General features: G+C 31.6%; 1 long non-coding RNA gene across 1 annotated transcript; it reads left to right on the top strand.

Annotated features, from left to right (window-relative positions):
• Positions 1-1,818: 1,818 nt before the first annotated feature.
• Positions 1,819-15,633, top strand: LOC127876930 (uncharacterized). Its single transcript, XR_008048156.1, has 2 exons — positions 1,819-2,327; positions 15,525-15,633. It is a non-coding gene; the product is annotated as an uncharacterized LOC127876930 (long non-coding RNA).
• The last annotated feature ends 4,095 nt before the right edge of the window (positions 15,634-19,728 follow it).

Genomic DNA, 19,728 nt, shown 5'->3' with positions numbered 1-19,728 from the left:
TAAATAGAATACTAGGATTAACGTTGAATACAGACAAGTTTATGTTGCTCGGCTCGAAAACCGAAAGCGCTCACCAAGGCTCGCGCTCCCGGCGTCCTAAGCATCGCAACATAAACTTCTCTGTATTCAACTCTAACCTAGTATTCTCTACATTCATTTCATAAAACCGTACGAACTTGTACTTTAAATAACAAACACATCTAGATGCAGATTTATAATCAAAAGCAAGCGCTCATCAACAGTGATGTGAAATGTGCAATTTAAATGACCGCTTTAAAGCATTTTCTAGTTTTAGGCATTTGCGAACGGTATATTCCAGCGTTATGGTATATTAATTTATAGCGTAATAGATATATTGGATGTTACAATAGGAAACGGAAGTGAGGTTAAATAATTAATATAAATAACTTAAGTTAAATTAGTGTTATTATGTTTTTTTCATTGTTTATAAATTATATTCCTAACCAACTAAAAACTAAAATATCAACATAATCAATGAAAGTAAAATAAGTTTAAAACATTATTTATAGGTATTAACAAGTTTTGTTCATAGATCGGTTTCATAATGACACAGAATAAGTCATCTTAAAAATACAAAATATTGAAGCTAATGGTGACAAACTTACACAATTTAATTGTATAGATTGGATTTGTAAACAGGAAAACAACAGTATTTTGAACTATAAGTTTCATTTACGCAATATCGTATAACAGATATTGAAACGAAGAATTCAAAGTCTCTTCTGATTTACATCAGCATAAATATTGCCTCAAAGAAAACGTTTAGCAAATGCATTTAATAACTTATATGTTTGTCTGTTTTGACTTTTTTTTACATATGATAATTTTGGGAAAAAATGCATTCATTAAAAAAAACCACACACTTTTGTTTCAATTAGAAGCGTTATGGCTGTAAAGTAATATGCAAATAAACTGCCGACTTATTTAATGAAAATAACTATGTATAGTTTTTGTGTTTTTCAATAGAAAAATGAACATAGTCATTTTATGTACCACCCTCAAAATGTAACCATCGAATTTGTATCAGAATTGTTAAACCACAAGATATAAATCACCTCCGATATATGAGCATGACATTTCTCATCGTCCATTGCACTTGTTCTTGGCAGTACTTTCTACACAGCAGACGTATGAAATTTGCAGATGTTTTAGACGAACATCTAATAACAATAGTTGAAGGTTGTTTTCAACTGTGTTGGCGTGATGCATGAAATAATTAGAAACACATTTTGTAAAATTTCATAAGCGTAGGTCGACGCAATCTCATGTTTTAATACCATGCTGACTTATCAGTCCAACTGACATAATGCAACGAAAAGTGGACAGACTTAACAGCTGTAGATGCAATGACAAAGACGAGTCTGTTGCATCCTCGTATCGATTTAAAAACGAATATTCAGACAGTAAAGTGTCGTGCTTGCATTCGGTGCATTTCAATTTGCCACGATTATTTTTTCTGGCAGTGGTCTTAACCAAAAAATAAGTTTGCAATTCACAATTAAACATTAATATTTACTAAGTATCGTTTCTAAAATGATTTTACAAACACGACATTGTAACGCTTTTTTGGCGTTTGATTTTGTATTGTGTTAACTTAATGCATAATACTACATATACAGTTGAGTCTAAGGGGACTTGTAGCTATCTTTGAAAGTCGTACATAAGTGACAATTAAGATCACGCAATCTAACTAATCTGCAGTATACAAAAATCTCCACGACAGTTTATTTAGAACATAGCACTGTACAATGCAAAAACGAACATACTGGCACTGTATGGAATGAGTGATGTATTGGACGTCATCATTGATGACGTTCATTCGAACGAATGATAAAGGGGGCTAAGTTTCGTTAAGCTGGCGCATATAGTCGCGATTTGTGGCGCTTGAATACTGGCCGAGCACGTTTGCTGAAATTTGACATGTATATGGACAAGAATGCGATCTACCTGTTGGCGTAGGCGTTATACCTGGGAAAAATCAAGTTTTCGAGTATTTTGCGTTTAAATATTTTTATGGGAAAGAGCACGCGCGCATGACGTCATGAAAGGCGCTTAGGCTAGCTTCCATCTTGCTACGAAACAAAGAAACTGACGTTACGCGTTATTAATTTAATATAAAGTTAGGCGTTTAATCGATAAACAAAGACGTAATAATTGTGTTTGAATATCAATCGGAAGTACACATGCATGTCTTTTGTGCACAGTGTGGTTTTTTAATAAACATGACATAAATCTATGTGTTATTCAACGTATTGTGTGCGACGAGTTGAAGAGAGGTTTACACGGCTAGGCTTTCCGAGATAAATGTAAGTACACACTGGTATTAGAATGGTATTCTATTTATCCGATAATATCTTGAATATAAATGATATTGAGACAATTATATTATTAGGGTTTAATAATTTATTATTTAATCAATAAATAAACGCGAGCAGCAAATCAATTAATTTCGTTTATAGTGGAAACCGAAAGTAAACAAAGCAACCGTCAAAATGGCTGACGACATACGGCGACACGAATTACCCAAATCTACCCAAATCGACCCAAATCGACCCAAATCTACCCAAATCTACATCAAATATACCTAAATCTACATCAAATATACCCGAATTGTTTACGGAACAATTTAAAAACAAGTTAAATCATCTAATTATACATTGTTTTCTATATCAATGTTAAAGTGAAACTAATTATGCAGAACAGTGTACTCTTTGTCTCATTATTTTATTAACAACTGCCATTATTGATGTTAAAGGAACATATAATATGTTATGTATCATTAAAATCTTTATTGACTTCTTCCTTTACATAATTTTCATAATAATAACCTTATTATCATAATTATTATAACCCATGTCATCACACTTGTGTTTAATTATGCATTTGGCTAAAAAGCTATTGTATGCTTAAAAGCTAATAAATGTTGTTGTTGTTGTTGTTGTTGTTCTTGAATAAACAAGCGATAAACAAACAAATATACTAAATTTATTGTATATATATGAACACACAGCACTCTCACACATACTTATTAGTATCTTAATTTAACTCATTTTTTCACGCATGTATGAAAGTCTCAAAATTTGAATCACGCTAAGCTGTAATATGCGTAATGTGCATACAATATTTGTTCTGTTCTAATAATTACACAGTTATATTGTTGTTTCCAGTAATGACTGACCAGGTTTGCCACAGTGAAATCTGAATTAAAAGAAAAGGCCGACAAAATGTTCACAGTTTGAAGCGGCAATCCAATTCAGGAAATGCGACATTTCAGAACAGAACAGAACTTTTATTTTTTTCAGGAAATGCGACATTTAATCTCAAAGGAAACTCTAAATGAGATATATGGAAAACAAATATTATTATTATAAACAACAATTCAGTTATGAAAATGTGCGTTTTCTAAATGAAAAAAAAAACACACACACACAAAACTCTTCCATAGAAAATTCAAGGCAGATTTTTGTTTATTCACTTGTCTTGTTTAAAAAAAAACACACCCCGAGCGATTGTCCGGGATTCCCACAAACGCCATATGTTGACACAAATAATTTCACTTTATTAGAGCAACTTGCATATTCCCTGTTTATTTGAATGACATATCCCAATGACTACACTTATTGTGACATTCACACATGTTATTCGAATCACAGCTAATGGGGTCCCCATGTTGTATCTATCTATACCTGGGAGTAATAAAGTATTGATCTGTTCTGCTAAAGGGGTCCGTCATCTGACTCCACCCGTGTCAGATTTTACCGGGTAAGGCACCAGCCGTGTCACCTGGAGTATTATTCCCGTAAAGAAAACACCGGCCTTAAGCTGGAACAGCCCCGTTTATTCGAAAGTTCAATTGACACGTTGTTGCATCTATATAAGACCATGAAATGTCCGTACCTTTATCGTCATAGACGGTACAGCGTATGTTGAGAAATATCTAATATTTCGAAACGTTTTGACTGTCAATTGTGTGTGGAATATTTATTTTCTACCATTGTGATAATCTGTGACTATTGTGCTTTTTTTTCAAAGCAGTTTCTGCGTGCAAGTCTTAATTTGTTTTATTTTTCTTCTTTTGAATCCTATTAATTCTAAGTTAATTCAGTATCAGCGTTAGTGAAACCATGGAATTTACGCGTAAACGTGCAAATAGGTATCCTTGTGGCGACTGTAAGTTGCAATGTCTCAGTGCTTGTTTGTTTTGTGCAACGTGCAATCAGTGGTACCATGGTGTTTGTGAGAATGTATCTGAGCTGGAACTTAATCAATGGGGTGAAATAGATCTGGACTTCATATGCAAGCGTTGCCGTTTGGTCGATAACTGCAACTTCGATTACTCGAAGGGGTTGAGTCGCCTGAAGAAGGTACGTAATAGAAACAATATATTAACCAACACTTGTACACTGTAGTTTAGAATCATCGTTTGAAGTTTATCCATTCGCTTTCCAATATACAGCAAGAAATTTTTTTTTAATTAAAATGTGCTGTAGCGTCAAATATCTATAAGGGAAGTTGATTATTGCGTATAGATTTGTATATGTGTATTATATACCTTTCATTGAGGTTGTGAGAATCCATACAATTTTGTATGTTGTGTTCAGATTAGCTACCGCTAATCGTTTTAGAAACATTGTTCACGGATTAGACCCTGATAATATGTACGCTACGCACATTAACTGGTCGCAAAACGTCGCGAGGAAACATCGTCACTGACGTTAAGGAACTTTTTTGTCATGTTTGGAAGTTTGTCATTAAATGCTTTAAATTGATTAATGCAAACCACGGAATTCTAGTATAAAACAAAAAAAAAGTAATCCGCAACGGGACTCGAACCACTGACCATTGGATTAAAAGTCTAATTCTTGTAATTTCACAAAATATAACTTAATCAGCAGAATTATTCAAAATTGTTTTGCGTTTGTATCGCTTTATAATTTTCAGGTTTTAAAAAGATGCATATAATGGATATTTTAGAGCATGGTTAATGTTCAGTAATACTGTTTACATGTACGCGCAAATACCTTAAAGCGGGACTGTACGATTTTGTCAAATTATAAAATGTGTTAAAAATTAGTATACATATATTTCAATATAAATTAAAATAAAAGTTAAGAAGAACATGTGTCAAAAAATGCGAAATAAGCCAGATATTTAAATTTGAAATTGAAAATGGCTTCCAGCCAAATTCGCCAGCATATATATAATGCATGTACAATGTGAATCTAAATTTAGTTTTAGTGTAGATTCGTTTATACGATTTCCAGTCGTTACACCCCCAGGGGGTGTAACGACTGGACACAGTTTATACGACACAAAGACACAATTTTATTTCCTAACAAATACGAGTAAAATTGTCGGCATCGGCTTTAACCAGCGCTAACTTGTCTTTGCTGAATTTTATGAAATTCGTCTTCAATGTAAAATTTGTATTGCCTATTTTGTGTCATCGTAACATAATTTTATCAATATATTAAAATTTTACACATATAAAAATCGTACAGTCCCGCTTTAACTACAACGAAAATTTGCTGATCTGAAATTATTATTTTTCAATTTTGTCATATGATAAAAACACGAACGAGTCCCTTTCATTTGTTTTTTATTTTATTTTTGTGTTGACATGAAATTAAAACATGTTTCGATAATTTAGCATGCTTGCATATTTTTTTTAATCCGTGTACGTCTTTTAATGCCATTTGTTGGGGGTACTTGATTTATCGAAAGCGCGCGCAATAGAATACCGAATACTTACTGGATAGATGCGTTAGTAGCATTAGCTATACCAATATGTAATTATGTTTAATGTTTTGTGATACTTTTGAGATACATTTGGGTATACGGACCACAAACCATACGGACCGGATTTTACGGACCGGATACTTACATGCAACAACAACAACGACATGTATTAGCTCTTAACCATACACTTGCTTTTAGCCAAATGCATTATACATAATAAGTGGACGATAATAATTATGAAATAAGATAATAATTGTGCAAATTATGTAATGGAAGAACAATTATTTTACTGATTAATAACATAAGATATGTCCCTAGATCGATACATCGACAGTTAATAAAATAAAACAGAGGGTACATGGTTCTACATAGTTAGTTTCACTTTAACATTGATATTGATTATTACTCATCAAATTCTGAAGAAAATAGTATACAAAAATGAATTAATTTGTTTATTAAATGTTCCGCAAACAATTCGCATCTTATATTTATGTTGAAAGATTAATGATTTTTTTTTGGTATTTTGCGTTTTCATTAATATATAAAACTTCCTTAACGTTGGTCATCTTTGATAATATTGCTTTAAAAAAAAATCTTACATATTTGTATTTGGACATATCAAAGACTTATCAATATACATATATATTGATAAGTCTTTAGACATATTAATGAGAAATGGTATTCACTTTCTACGACATTAAGATTACAAAATTTACATTGCCTGTTATCCCGAGAAATATTTTGGAATCGACCTCGTTCTATTTCTAATCTATTTGATATTAGGCGAAATTGAGTTACGGTAGTGCCATTTAAATTGTATCGTATCAATGCAAGGTGCCTGTACCAAGTGACATTTTTAATCGTCATGAACGGGTTATTTATAAGATCTTACAATTTATATGCATAAGCACGTATGAATAAGAATTAAAACTCCCCTTATTCTTCGCTTCATCGATATATGAATGTAAGTTTTTGGCTTCAATTTGCATAAAGTCGAAAGCTTTCTAAATAAAATACTTTTACTTTCATGCATCGATGAAGCGAAGTTTCAATTCTTATCATAACATCTATTACATGTATTTTGATTGTGGAAATATTTACAATTATTTGTCTAAAAAGACAAAGTAATCGGGGATCTATTGCCGCATAACCACTCCCGTTTCTAAAACACTGTATCGGCCGTTTACATGTCGCACGTGCCATGACAATCAAAGTAGTCACAAGCTCGATTTTCTCGTGCGCCGCGTTCGTGCAGGCAACTTACTTCAACGAAAAATAAATAGAAAAATAAAAGCCAGTCACATGATATCCTCTAGCCAATCAGTATATTTAAAGTTAAAATAATAAAACCAATGGTAGTTGTAATTACATGTATTTATAAATGTGTTTGTGGCGTAAGACTGGTTTGATAATTGAAGCATAACTGACAAGCTGGTGATTACGTTCACTTTTGATCAAATCGAAAAATCATTTAAAGTTGTATCTTAGATCGACAAAATTAACCAGGCTATCGTGAATTCTATTATTAATTACATAAATTAGACGCTTCGGTGGTGTCCTTAATTTAATCTCGGTAAGTCCGTATGGTTTGAACGTTGTCATTTGTTTTTGTTTTTTCTAGCGGGTTATACTGGCTGCAGTTATACATAAAGATACATATCTTATATTGATCCGTAGAATATAAAATAATTGAAAAATGTAATCGATGTTATATTTGTCATAATATAAATAGGTTAATGTTGTTATCAGAAAATAAGTTTAGTACATGTATAGACATATTTTGTCAAATGTTAAAGTATTTAATGGAAAATTCAAATTTGGTATTACTTATCGTGATAAGCATTGCATTATAGATTCTTTTAAACCGATCTGTAGAGTGAACAATATCTAAATATAATTTTTTCTTTTTTGATTAAGGAAAACTCAAGTTTCGTTGCTCCGCGAATGATCTCATGATTGAGAAAGGTCGCCATTTATCAATAGATAGACATTTAAGATTTTGTCCATTATGTGTAAAACATAATATAAGCCAACAATAGAATTATAGCGTGAAAAGTGAAAAGAACATGAAATATTACAAACATTAATCTGAAAAGGATTAACATAGATGTAAGTGCCGTGCAAGAAAAATTTGCATAGTACATATTATATTTATTTACAACAATAACAACAAACATGTATTTCCATGTATGTGACTAAACATGTCTATGTCTTTACGCGTCTAAACAAATACATATCTATATACAACACATCAATAAAAAACAACAACATTTATAGCAATGTCAACAGATGAACAAACAAATATAACACATACATGAAAAAATGTTTAATGCATTTATAACTATTTCGAGATATACACTAACGAATGCACAAGAACAAACATTTATTATATACAGGAAAACAACCAAACAGACATATACACAATTTACCTTTACATTCAACCGTTCACACAGGTCCATACGATCTGCAACACTCATTCAGCAATTCAATGGAGTCTTTGTAACATTACACAGCCATGATTTTTTTTTAAACGTGACTAGATTCGGAGATAATCATAAGCGAAACCTTCGAAACCTTCGAACCATTTCAGGCCGATGCAGATTGTCTAATTGTAAAGTACATATCCGCCTTTGCCTAAAAGGTTATTGTTTCTTTAAAAATACTTAAAAATACTTCTGATTGACGTATCATTTAAAATGTAATATAAAAACGTACATGGATACGAAAACGTTTTAATTTCCGCTCTTTCCGATAATCCTTCTTTGTATATATCATCCGCTCTTTACTATATACGCTATATCATCCGCTCTTTCCTTCATTGTTCATATCATCCGCTCTTTCCGATAATCCTTCTTTGTCTATATTATCCGCTCTTTACAGATTATTTTGGCAATTTCGTTCTTTGTACATATTATCCGCATATTTATTAATTATTCATATTGTCCGCAGTTTCCTTCTTTGTATATATCATCCGCTCTTTACTATATACGCTATATCATCCGCTCTTTCCTTCTATGTTCATATCATCCGCTCTTTCCGATAATCCTTCTTTGTCTATATTATCCGCTCTTTACAGATTATTTTGGCAATTTCGTTCTTTGTACATATTATCCGCATATTTATTAATTATTCATGTTGTCCGCAGTTTCCTTCTTTGTATATATTATCCGCAAATGCCTTCTTTGTACATAACATCCGCAGTTTCCTTCTATGTTCATATCATCCGCTCGTTCCGATAATCCTTCTTTGTATATATCATCCGCTCTTTACAGATTTTTTTGGCGGCCGAGCGCTAAATTTTGCGCTCAGCCGCCATTGGTGTGTTTTACTATGTACACTTATACTAAGATAAGCAGACTATATATCATCCACAGTTTCGTTTTTTGTATATATCATCATTGTATATATCATTTGTATATTAATAATTATATTGTCCGCAGTTTCCTTCTTTGCATATATTATTATTATTATTATTAATTAATTAATTTATTATTATTTAATAATTATTTATATATCCGCTCTTTCCTTCTTTGTTCATATCATCCGCTCTTTCCGATAATCCTTCTTTGTATATATCATCCGCTCTTTACTATATACGCTATATCATCCGCTCTTTCCTTCATTGTTCATATCATCCGCTCTTTCCGATAATCCTTCTTAGTCTAGAAGATTTTCATAAGCGAATCTTTGTAACCTTTCAGGCGGATGCAGATTTTCTAATTGAAAAGTACATATCCGCCTTTTCCTAAAATGTTATTGTTTCTTTATAAATACTGATTGACGTATCATTTTAAAGGTAATATAAAAACGTGCATGGCTAAGAAAACTTTTAATTGAACGTAAATCAAGTTTTCAGGTAAAGTACATAAACTTTACTATTTCTAAATTAACATTTCATGTTTGAATATAAAGAGGTAATATAAAAAAGCTATAGTCGAGAAAACATTATAGATTTTAACTAAAGAACTACTCTGAAGATATTCAGCAACGAAACTGTGAAAGATTTCAGGCCGCGGCACACTTTCTTTGATAGAAGTTCATATCTGCCTTTGCCTTAAACTGTTATTTTATTGATGTTTCTTAATAACGTATTATTTAAAAATTACTAATAAAAAAACTAACGGCTGAAATAAAATGGATAAATTTGTATTGAACTGTCCCGGCAATGTGTGCTCTATATTTCCTAAACTGATCTACTTTTTTATTAAATTTTTCAAATAAAGTGTTCATTTTAGATTAAACTATAAAACAAGAACCACATATAACGATGTTGCCTTCACTTATTACGGATAAAAAGATATTAGCAAGACAATACACATTTTGAATACACATCTGCGATAGAAGCGTATGGTATGCATGTGACACCACATGCTCGTAGATAAGATTATCAAGATAAGATGTCGCGAGTACCCGAGATTCAAACATAAGCCGATGTTGTCATCAACAATAACGATTGTCACACTTTACCTTTAATTGGTAATTACAAACTTGTTAATCAATTAGTGTATTTTATTAATTGCTGTAATAGATAACATCAAACATTAGGTGTCATAAATAGGGCGTACCCGAGAAGCAAACATACCAGTCACTAATGCGATTATTACACCCACATGACATTTTAATATATACGTTTGACCGGGCCCCGTTTGAATGGTAATGTTTAATAACATGAATTAAATATAAATAAAAACGTTTAATTAACAGATCGAAACACATGTGTCTTTGTTTTGTAAAATATGGATGTGATGTAAGAAATTAATAACCGTTGTCACCACGAGGCATGTATTCATTTTAATGAGTGAAAATATTCAATTTGATTAAAATAAAGTTTATACATGAAAGTGCATGTTTGCGGCTCTTACTGCTTCAATGAATAATTGATGACACAATTAAAATCAGTTTCATAATCTGAGAATATGAAATAATTTTATTGAAATAATAATGAACACAAACGTTTCATTACCCGTTTTTTAAGGTATATGTTATTATAGTAAGCACAGCATACTAAGAGTTGTATTAATTTGACCCAAACAACTATCGAGGAATAACACAAGTGAGCTATTTTGCCAAATTGTGAACAGTCGTAATAAACTAACGACTTAAAAAGTGGGCTATGATTCAATAAATCGAAACGGACTATGGTACAAGCTTATTAAGAAATGGTACAAGCTATTAAGAGCGGAATTAGAGGTAAATTGTTAAACATTATTCAGTCGATGTATGATTAAGTGAAATTATGTGTAAAACATATGGGGTCGCGGTCGCTGATTTTAAATTGCGAAATTGGATTATTTCAACTATTTTCTCTTTTCGCTAATTAGATCGAACACATTTCGAGTAATAACAATACAAACATGATCACGTTAAAACAATAATCTATCTATTTATTATTGTTTGCAGATGGTCCGCAAATGTGGTCCGTATCGTCTGCAAATATTGTATGTTTGTCTTATCCGTATGGTCCATGGTCTCTAAATGTAAATGTGCTAAGTTGTTGAAGTTTATTCAAATGCAAATACATTATCTAGATTTATAAATCTGGTTCCATCATGTCACTATATTCATAGTTTCATGCAGTCGATTTTTTATTTTATTTAACCAAAACGATTTAAATTTATGAAAAGTTTTTTTGTACGAAAGTCCTAACCACCAAGCCATGATACGCGTTTAATAATGTTTTTTTTTTCCGCTTTCAAGACGTGTAGTACCTATGTACAGCATATAACTGGTTTGGTTATGGCCGTGGGCTTATTTACTTACGTGTTCTAATACCCAATCAAGTAAATTACAAGTGCAATAATAAAACAGCGGTAGTCTACACTGTGTATTTGCAACCTGCTGTGTTGATCCATATCTTATCAGCTCAATACACAGACACCTGATTAGTGTACTGAAAACATGATTCAAGCAAAAATGACTGATTTCATTTATTGCTAAATTGTTGTGTTAAATTAACAATGTGTTACTGAATTATTGTAGTTGACTTTTCATTAAGAAAACGCACTGAAAAAATGCGTCTTAATGAAATACTTACATACCATATATTGTAATCGTTTAGAACATACTTATACTACATATTAAAATAGTCCATGTGATTACACAGAAATAGGCAGAAAAAGGACCTGATGTAGTATCATTTATATATACAAACATAACTATACTGTTTGAATATACGTGTACATGTAAGTGATATCAAAAGCAGGATTTCTCTTGCTACCATTACCATCGCTTCATAAAAAATCTAGTATTAAATCTATGTAGTGATTAATATTAGTATAAGCTTCAATATGATTTAAAAACAAGACTATATACCTTTAAAATAAAGTTAAAACTTGGAATACTAGAATACGAAATTATTTATTTTACATATACTATATAACATTTTGCATTATATTATTACTTTATTTAACAATAATTTTACATTGAGTGTTGACGATTTATAACAAAGTTGAAGCATTAGTAAGATATGAACGTAAGGCAGTCTTTATACGAGATCAAGCAAAATAAGGGCACCGGAACATTTCACTGTACAACGTGTGGGTTTCTGCGTCAATTACGCATGACTTCAATAAAATAATGACTATGCTATCTAGAAATGATTGTACCATATTAAGTTAGTACTATACAACAGAAACTGAAACCCAAAATATGTAAAATAATAACATGTAAGCTAGATTCAGGGCATTTAAACGCTGAAAGCATACGCTGTTATGCCAATTGAAAAATCCCTTGTGTTCCAAAACTAGGTGGCCTCTCGTTATTGTGATTTCCCGCGTTTTCCAACCTCATGTGATTTTTTTAAACATAAATACCGATAGACAGATAAATTGATCTTGAACCATGCATATTCGGTATACACTTACTCAGTTATTATAAACCCAAGAGAACCAATTTATTGGGAATTTAACTGTAATTTATTACATTGCTGTTAAAACAGATCTATATTGGGGCTGTATTTTATTAAGAAATTCTTACATAAAAAATGCATGGATACAACATCCGCCAAGGCGAGAATGGTCCAGAGGTCAGAGTAACACGTCAAAATGTCGTGTATACGTCAAAATGCGTGCAAGACAAATTTAACAATGGGTGTTATGTTGCATTAAAATCCAGTAAAATTAAATGTAGTAAATGTAAACAAAGATTGGAATTGCGCATGCAATAATTCTTTTCATTTGCGTTGTTTTCGTTTCCGTCGTCCGTCATCCGTCGTCCGAACAGCCAATAACAGCGTACCGAAAGTGCGGTGTCAGTATCGAAAGCCGAACTGTTAAATTGCAATGCTTATGTATGTATGTATGTATGTATGTATGTATGTATGTATGTATGTATGTATGTATGTATGTATGTATGTATGTATGTATGTATGTATGTATGTATGTATGTATGTATGTATGTATGTATGTATGTATGTATGTATGTATGTATGTATGTATGTATGTATGTAAGTATGTATGTATGTATGTATGTATGTATGTATGTATGTATGTATGTATGTATGTATGTATGTATGTATGTATGTATGTATGTATGTATGTATGTATGTATATATTGAATTACACTTTCCGGCCTGTTTTTTTTTTTATATATATAATTACTTTCTATTATAATTATCAAATTTGGAATTGAGGATATCATACTCATTGCTTGACAGACAAGCTTATATGCGGATTTATTTCATTACAAACAGCTTCAAAATTTAATTTATTGTTTATATAAGTGACGATTTCGGCCTTTTTTTTTTTTCAAAATTTGTCTCTTACAAGAGGTGGCCTCCACGTGGCAAGAGCTGGGCAACATATTCATTTTGTTGGCAAACTACCTCATGTATATTTAGAGAGAAATTGAATAGTATTCTGCTATTTGTTTAAACTTAAGTCAATATCTAACGAAGTTATTATTTACTAAATACATATATATTCAGTCACCTAAAAACACTATTGTGCTTTATATTTAAACTTAAATAACTTAATATTTACTTTCAAATATTCAGTACTAAAACATAACGCGAGAACAATTACAAAACAATTGTTCAATAACAATCCATATCGTCTCCTATTTCCTTCTTTGTTCATATCATCCGCTCTTTCCGATAATCCTTCTTTGTCTATATCATCCGCTCTTTACTATATACCCTATATCATCCGCTCTTTTATCCGCCTTTTAGTACGTGCCTATTTTAAACATATTAAACATTGACGAGTAAAGAACAAGCATTACACGAACATGATGTAAAATAATTATTTTTGAAAGATTCGGGTATATTTGATGCCGATTTGGGTAGATTTAGGAAGTTCAAATATTAAGTGGTGTGTAACCTATATTTGATTAAAAGTATTTATTTTTTTTTTGGGGGGGGGGAAATCAAACATTGTGACGAGTAAAGATGAAGCATTACACAAACATGATGTAAAATAATTATTTTTACAACATTTGGGTATATTTGATGCCGATTTGGGTCGATTTGGGAAGATCAAATATTAAGTGGTGTGTAACCTATATTTGATTTCAAGTATTTTTATTGGGAAATTAAACATTGTGACGAGTAAAGATGAAGCATTACACAAACATGATGTAAACTAATTATTTTTACAACATTTGGGTATATTTGATGCCGATTTGGGTAGATTTGGGAAGATCAAATATTTAGTGGTGTGTAACCTATATTTGATTTAAAGTATTTTAATTGGGAAATTAAACATTGTGACGAGTAAAGAAAAAGCATTACACGAACATGATGTAAAATAATTATTTTTAAAAGATTCGGGTATATTTGATGCAGTTTTGGGAAAATTTGGGTCGATTTGGGTGATCAAATAATAAGTGGTGTGTAACCTAACCAATATTTGATTTAAAGTATTTATTTATTATTTTTTTTTTTGGGGGGGGGGGAAATCAAACATTGTGATGAGTAAAGATGAAGCATTACACAAACATGATGTTAAATAATTATTTTTAAAAGATTTGGGTATATTTGATGCAGATTTGGGTAAATTTGGGTCGATTTGGGAAGATCAAATAGTTAGTGGTGTGTAATTATATTTGATTTCAAGTATTTTTATTGGGAAATTAAACATTGTGACGAGTAAAGATGAAGCATTACACAAACATGATGTAAACTAATTATTTTTAAAAGATTTGGGTATATTTGATGCAGATTTGGGTAAATTTGGGTCGATTTGGGAAGATCAAATAGTTAGTGGTGTGTAATTATATTTGATTTCAAGTATTTTTATTGGGAAATTAAACATTGTGACGAGTAAAGATGAAGCATTACACAAACATGATGTAAACTAATTATTTTTAAAAGATTTGGGTATATTTGATGCCGATTTGGGTAGATTTGGGAAGATCAAATATTTAGTGGTGTGTAACCTATATTTGATTTAAACTATTTTAATTGGGAAATTAAACATTGTGACGAGTAAAGATAAAGCATTACACAAACATGATGTAAAATAGTTATTTTTAAAAGATTTAGGTATATTTGATGTAGATTTAGGTATATTTGATGTAGATTTGGGTAGATTTGGGTAGATTTGGGTCGATTTGGGTAGATTTGGGTAGATTTGGGTAATTCGTGTCGCCCGACGACATAGCAACGTAGGAATTAACACTCAGAAAATATTTACAAAATAAGATCATCAGAAATGATATAAAGTGAACGCTAATTCGCTGTTTTGACGATAAGTATACGATCTATTGAAAAACCATAACATTTGACATAAAAACACCCGCGGATAATCCGATATGGAAATCTTCAGCGTAACGAAATAGCAGACACCACACAGCGTCTCATCTGATTCTACGCTGTTTGCCAAGGCCGATACTATAATGAATGGAAATGCACAAACTCAGTAACTGGCAAGCATATATGCATTAGTAGGTTGTTTCGTGATTATTTAGAAACGACTACATAATTCTTTTGGTTCAGCCAGTGCAACTTAAGAGAAATAAGTATAAAAAGTTTCTACACCTGACAACAATGTGCCAACTTAATACAAGGTAAGTTGTTTACATTATTTAAAATATTGCAACAATAAACAGCTGGTACAATGTAATGTCATCATTTTAATTTTAATAAGCCCGTGGTTAATTACCCTTTTTAATCTTATGGATCAATGCATCTCTAACACCTTCAATTGACTTGTTCATGAAAAATATACACCCTCAGTGCATGTTATCCCATACACCATCACTCACTTACTAAGGCTCGATTGGTCATTCTCGGCTCGGGTACTACTTACCAGTACATGTACCCCGGGTACTCTTAACTTTACTTACATGTACCCCGGGTACGGTAAATAAACTTAAACATACCCGCAAATATTAGATTGTATCCGAGTTGTATATCCGCCCAAAATCCGATATTGTTAAACATGCTACCGATTAACGTAAAACAATATTGTTTACCTTAAAGAAACTTCTCTTTTAAAAAATCTGCATCAACATGCTTTTTAGTATGAGTGTTGAGAGGACGCCGTAGGAATAATCAAGTAATCAAGAATACGTCTCTGTTTCTGCTTTTATTTCCTTCATGTATAATGACGATAAGGATTGACGACTAAAATTGACAACAATGATAACAAGCATAGAAAACTAACACTAACGACAAGCATTGGCAACTAGATGTAACATTGACGATTCTCTACAATAAATGAAATTAACAATAAAAAATGAATAATAAGATTATAGTACAACAGATATGCTTTTCAAAGTATAATATAATAGCATACACTCATTAGAATAAGAGGTTTCATAAATAACAATTTGAAACATGTTCAATCAATATCGAAATATCTTATTCAATATTTATTACACAGCATGAATTAATTGTTAAAACATAATATAAATACCATTTAACCATTCCCCATTTAACGGACCTTGCAAACCAAATAATGTTTCTTTAAAAAAATCTATGACGGTAAAAAGTGAGCGTGCGATGTCGCGGAAAATATTATACTTGACGACGTCATACAATGACGCGACTTTAAACAATTTAAGATTTAAAATTAAATCACATCATTGATTTTAACAATGAGTTTTGATAATATAAATGCCATTGAACAGAAAATTGACATAAATGTAAACATAATTAATTTTTACAAAATACCCGACAACAACAGATTTAGTGTTAAAATTCCCGGGTACGTTTTAGTATATTTACCGTACCCAGGGTACGAGCCTTACTAACTGTATTATTATTATATCTCACCGACTACAAGGTACCTTTACCTTGTTGTGTTTATCAAACTGGAATTTATGTAAAATCCGGCTTTGTTTACTTTTATTTTTCATTCATTTGATTACGCAATTGTTGACGTACCTCGTGGAAAATTATTTGAATCTTTGGATTTTAATGGCGACAAGCTATAAGTGTCAATTTATTTTAAAAACGAATCTAAGATTTTAAGTATTGTGTGTTTTTCATGCATAATTCAGTGTTTTCCAGAAAATTGAGTACCAGTTATATGGCCGGCAACTATGCAGTAAAACAAAAGCATTTATGACATTTACTTGATATATTTGGGAAAAAAAGCCGTCATGTAAAAGTAAGAGTAAATGTAACGGGCAGAATCGCTGGCTGCCGGTATTTAAAGAGAACACTGATAATAGTAAACTAAATCTCTACGACACGATTACAGCGTTGTAAAATTGTGTTTTGGGTGATAATGGTTAGTAATTCATACAAATGTTATTAAAAAATATTGTGCTTTAAAATTAATTTTGAGAATGGGATGGAAGAACAGAAAATGAAGAGCATACAGGGATGGAAATAAGTGGTTTCCCATGAGCCCGGGGCAAGTAGATTTTGGCCTGGGCAACTCAATTTCAAAAGTTGGTAAACTTGTTTTTTTTTAAATCTTAAAACAATTCAGTGCAATAAAAATTGAAAAACAATTGATCACCATGGATCAATACTAGTTAAATAACATTCATTATATAGGAATAGGACATGATTCAATTCAGGCTCATAATAATACATCATGCATTGAACATGTGTATTGTCAGCAAATGTATATAATTATCTATTATTTTATTTAAAAAATGTATAATAATATTCACATGTTCATATTTCTGGGCTCGTTATTCTTTATCTGGGCAACCAAAATACTAAAGATGGTTGCCCACAATAGTAAAAAGTTAGTTTCAATCCCTGGCATATCATTGTAACTTTATTGTTTAACTGCATTGCATTAAAATTGTGATTGAGGTAAGCTTGTTGTTTATAGTATATTTACTTTTTAGCTCGACTATTATATATGAAATATATATAGTGTAGCTATCCTACTCACCCCGGCGTAGGTGCGCGCATTGGAATGTTTGCATACCACCTCGAATATATTTCCTATGTCCATTGACATATTGCTTTCATACATGTATTTTGCTTCTTAACCAACATGACCCCAATGTATAAACAAAAGCAGATAACTGTATCAAGCATTTTGTAACAATTATGGCCTTTTTTTCACTAAGAATAAGCATATAATTGATAAATCTATTTTAAAGTTTGCGTACCACCTTTAAATTGCCACAACTTTTTTATTATGCTCTCCCCAAATTTTTTAAGGGGGTAGCATATAGTCGCCGCTTCGTCTGTCCGTCCGTGCATAATTTTTGTCGGGCTATTTCTCAGCAACTAATGACTGGAATTCAATTTAACTTAATGGGAAGCTTCACTACCAAGAGGAGACATGCATATTATCAGCCGGTTCTGATGATTTTTCACAGAGTTACAATGTATGGCCCTATGAAATTTTCCATTAACTGTACATATAACGCGATCTACCTGTTGGCGTATTCGTTATTACTGGGAAAAATCTAATTTTTGAATAAAATCACGAAAAAGTGGTGTTTTTTAGTGCGCAATCGCTATAAACACGTGGCTTGGCCGGAAGTACATGTAGCCTTAATAGCAACCCCAAGACAATTCACCCCCAGGAGACAATTCACGGGCTAGACAATTCAAATTAGATTTTTCATACCCCAATTTTTCGATTTTCGTTATCATTTTTGTCGTACCCAAATGTTTTTCGTACCCAAATTTGTTTGTACCTAAAAAAAAATTCGTACCCATTAGTTTCGTACCCAAATGTTTTTCGTATCCAAATTTTTCGTACCCAATTTTTTTCGTACCCCTTTTTTTTCGTGCCCAATTTTTTTCGTACCCATTTTTTTCGTACCTAAATTTTTGTTCGTACCAATTTTTTTTCGTAACAATTTTTTTTTTCGTACCCATTATTTCGTACCCAAATGTTTTTTGTTCCCAATTGTTTTCGTACCCAATTTTTTTTTCGTACCCATTTTTTTCGTACCCGTATGTTTTTCGTACCAAAATTTGTTCGTACCCATTTTTTTTTCCGTACCAATCTTTTTCGTACCCAAATTTGTTCGTACCCAATTTTTTTTTCATACCCATTTTTTTCGTACCCAAATAAAAAAAATCGTACCCATTTTTTTAGTACCCAAATTTGTTTCGTACCCAAATTTTTATTTGTACAAATTTTTTTCGTACCCAAAAAATTTTCGTACCCTAATTTGTTTGTTTCCTTTATTTTTTCGTACTCTAATTTGTTTTCGTAACCAAATTAGTTTTTTTTCCTGCCCATATTATGTTCGTACCCATTATTTCTTCGTACACAAATTTGTTCATACCCAAATTTTTTCGTACCCATATGTCGTACTCAAATTTTTTACGTACACAAATTTGTTCGTACCTAATTTTTTATTCGTACCCATTTTTTTCGTACCCAAATAGTTTTTCGTACCTTTATTTTGTTCGTACCCTTTTTTTTTTCGTACTCAAATTTGTTTTCGTACCCAAATTATTTTTTTTTCGTACCCACTGCCCACATATTTTTTCGTACCAATTTTTTATTTTGAAATAATCGATTTTCAATTTGATTTGAACTCTCCACTCATTCCATCCCGCGAAACCCTTAAGGTGTCGCAACTCTAGTATGGAAT

This window comes from Dreissena polymorpha, chromosome 4, assembly GCF_020536995.1.
Source record: "Dreissena polymorpha isolate Duluth1 chromosome 4, UMN_Dpol_1.0, whole genome shotgun sequence".
Lineage (NCBI taxonomy): Eukaryota > Metazoa > Mollusca > Bivalvia > Myida > Dreissenidae > Dreissena > Dreissena polymorpha.
This window is presented reverse-complemented; position numbering and strand designations above follow the sequence as displayed.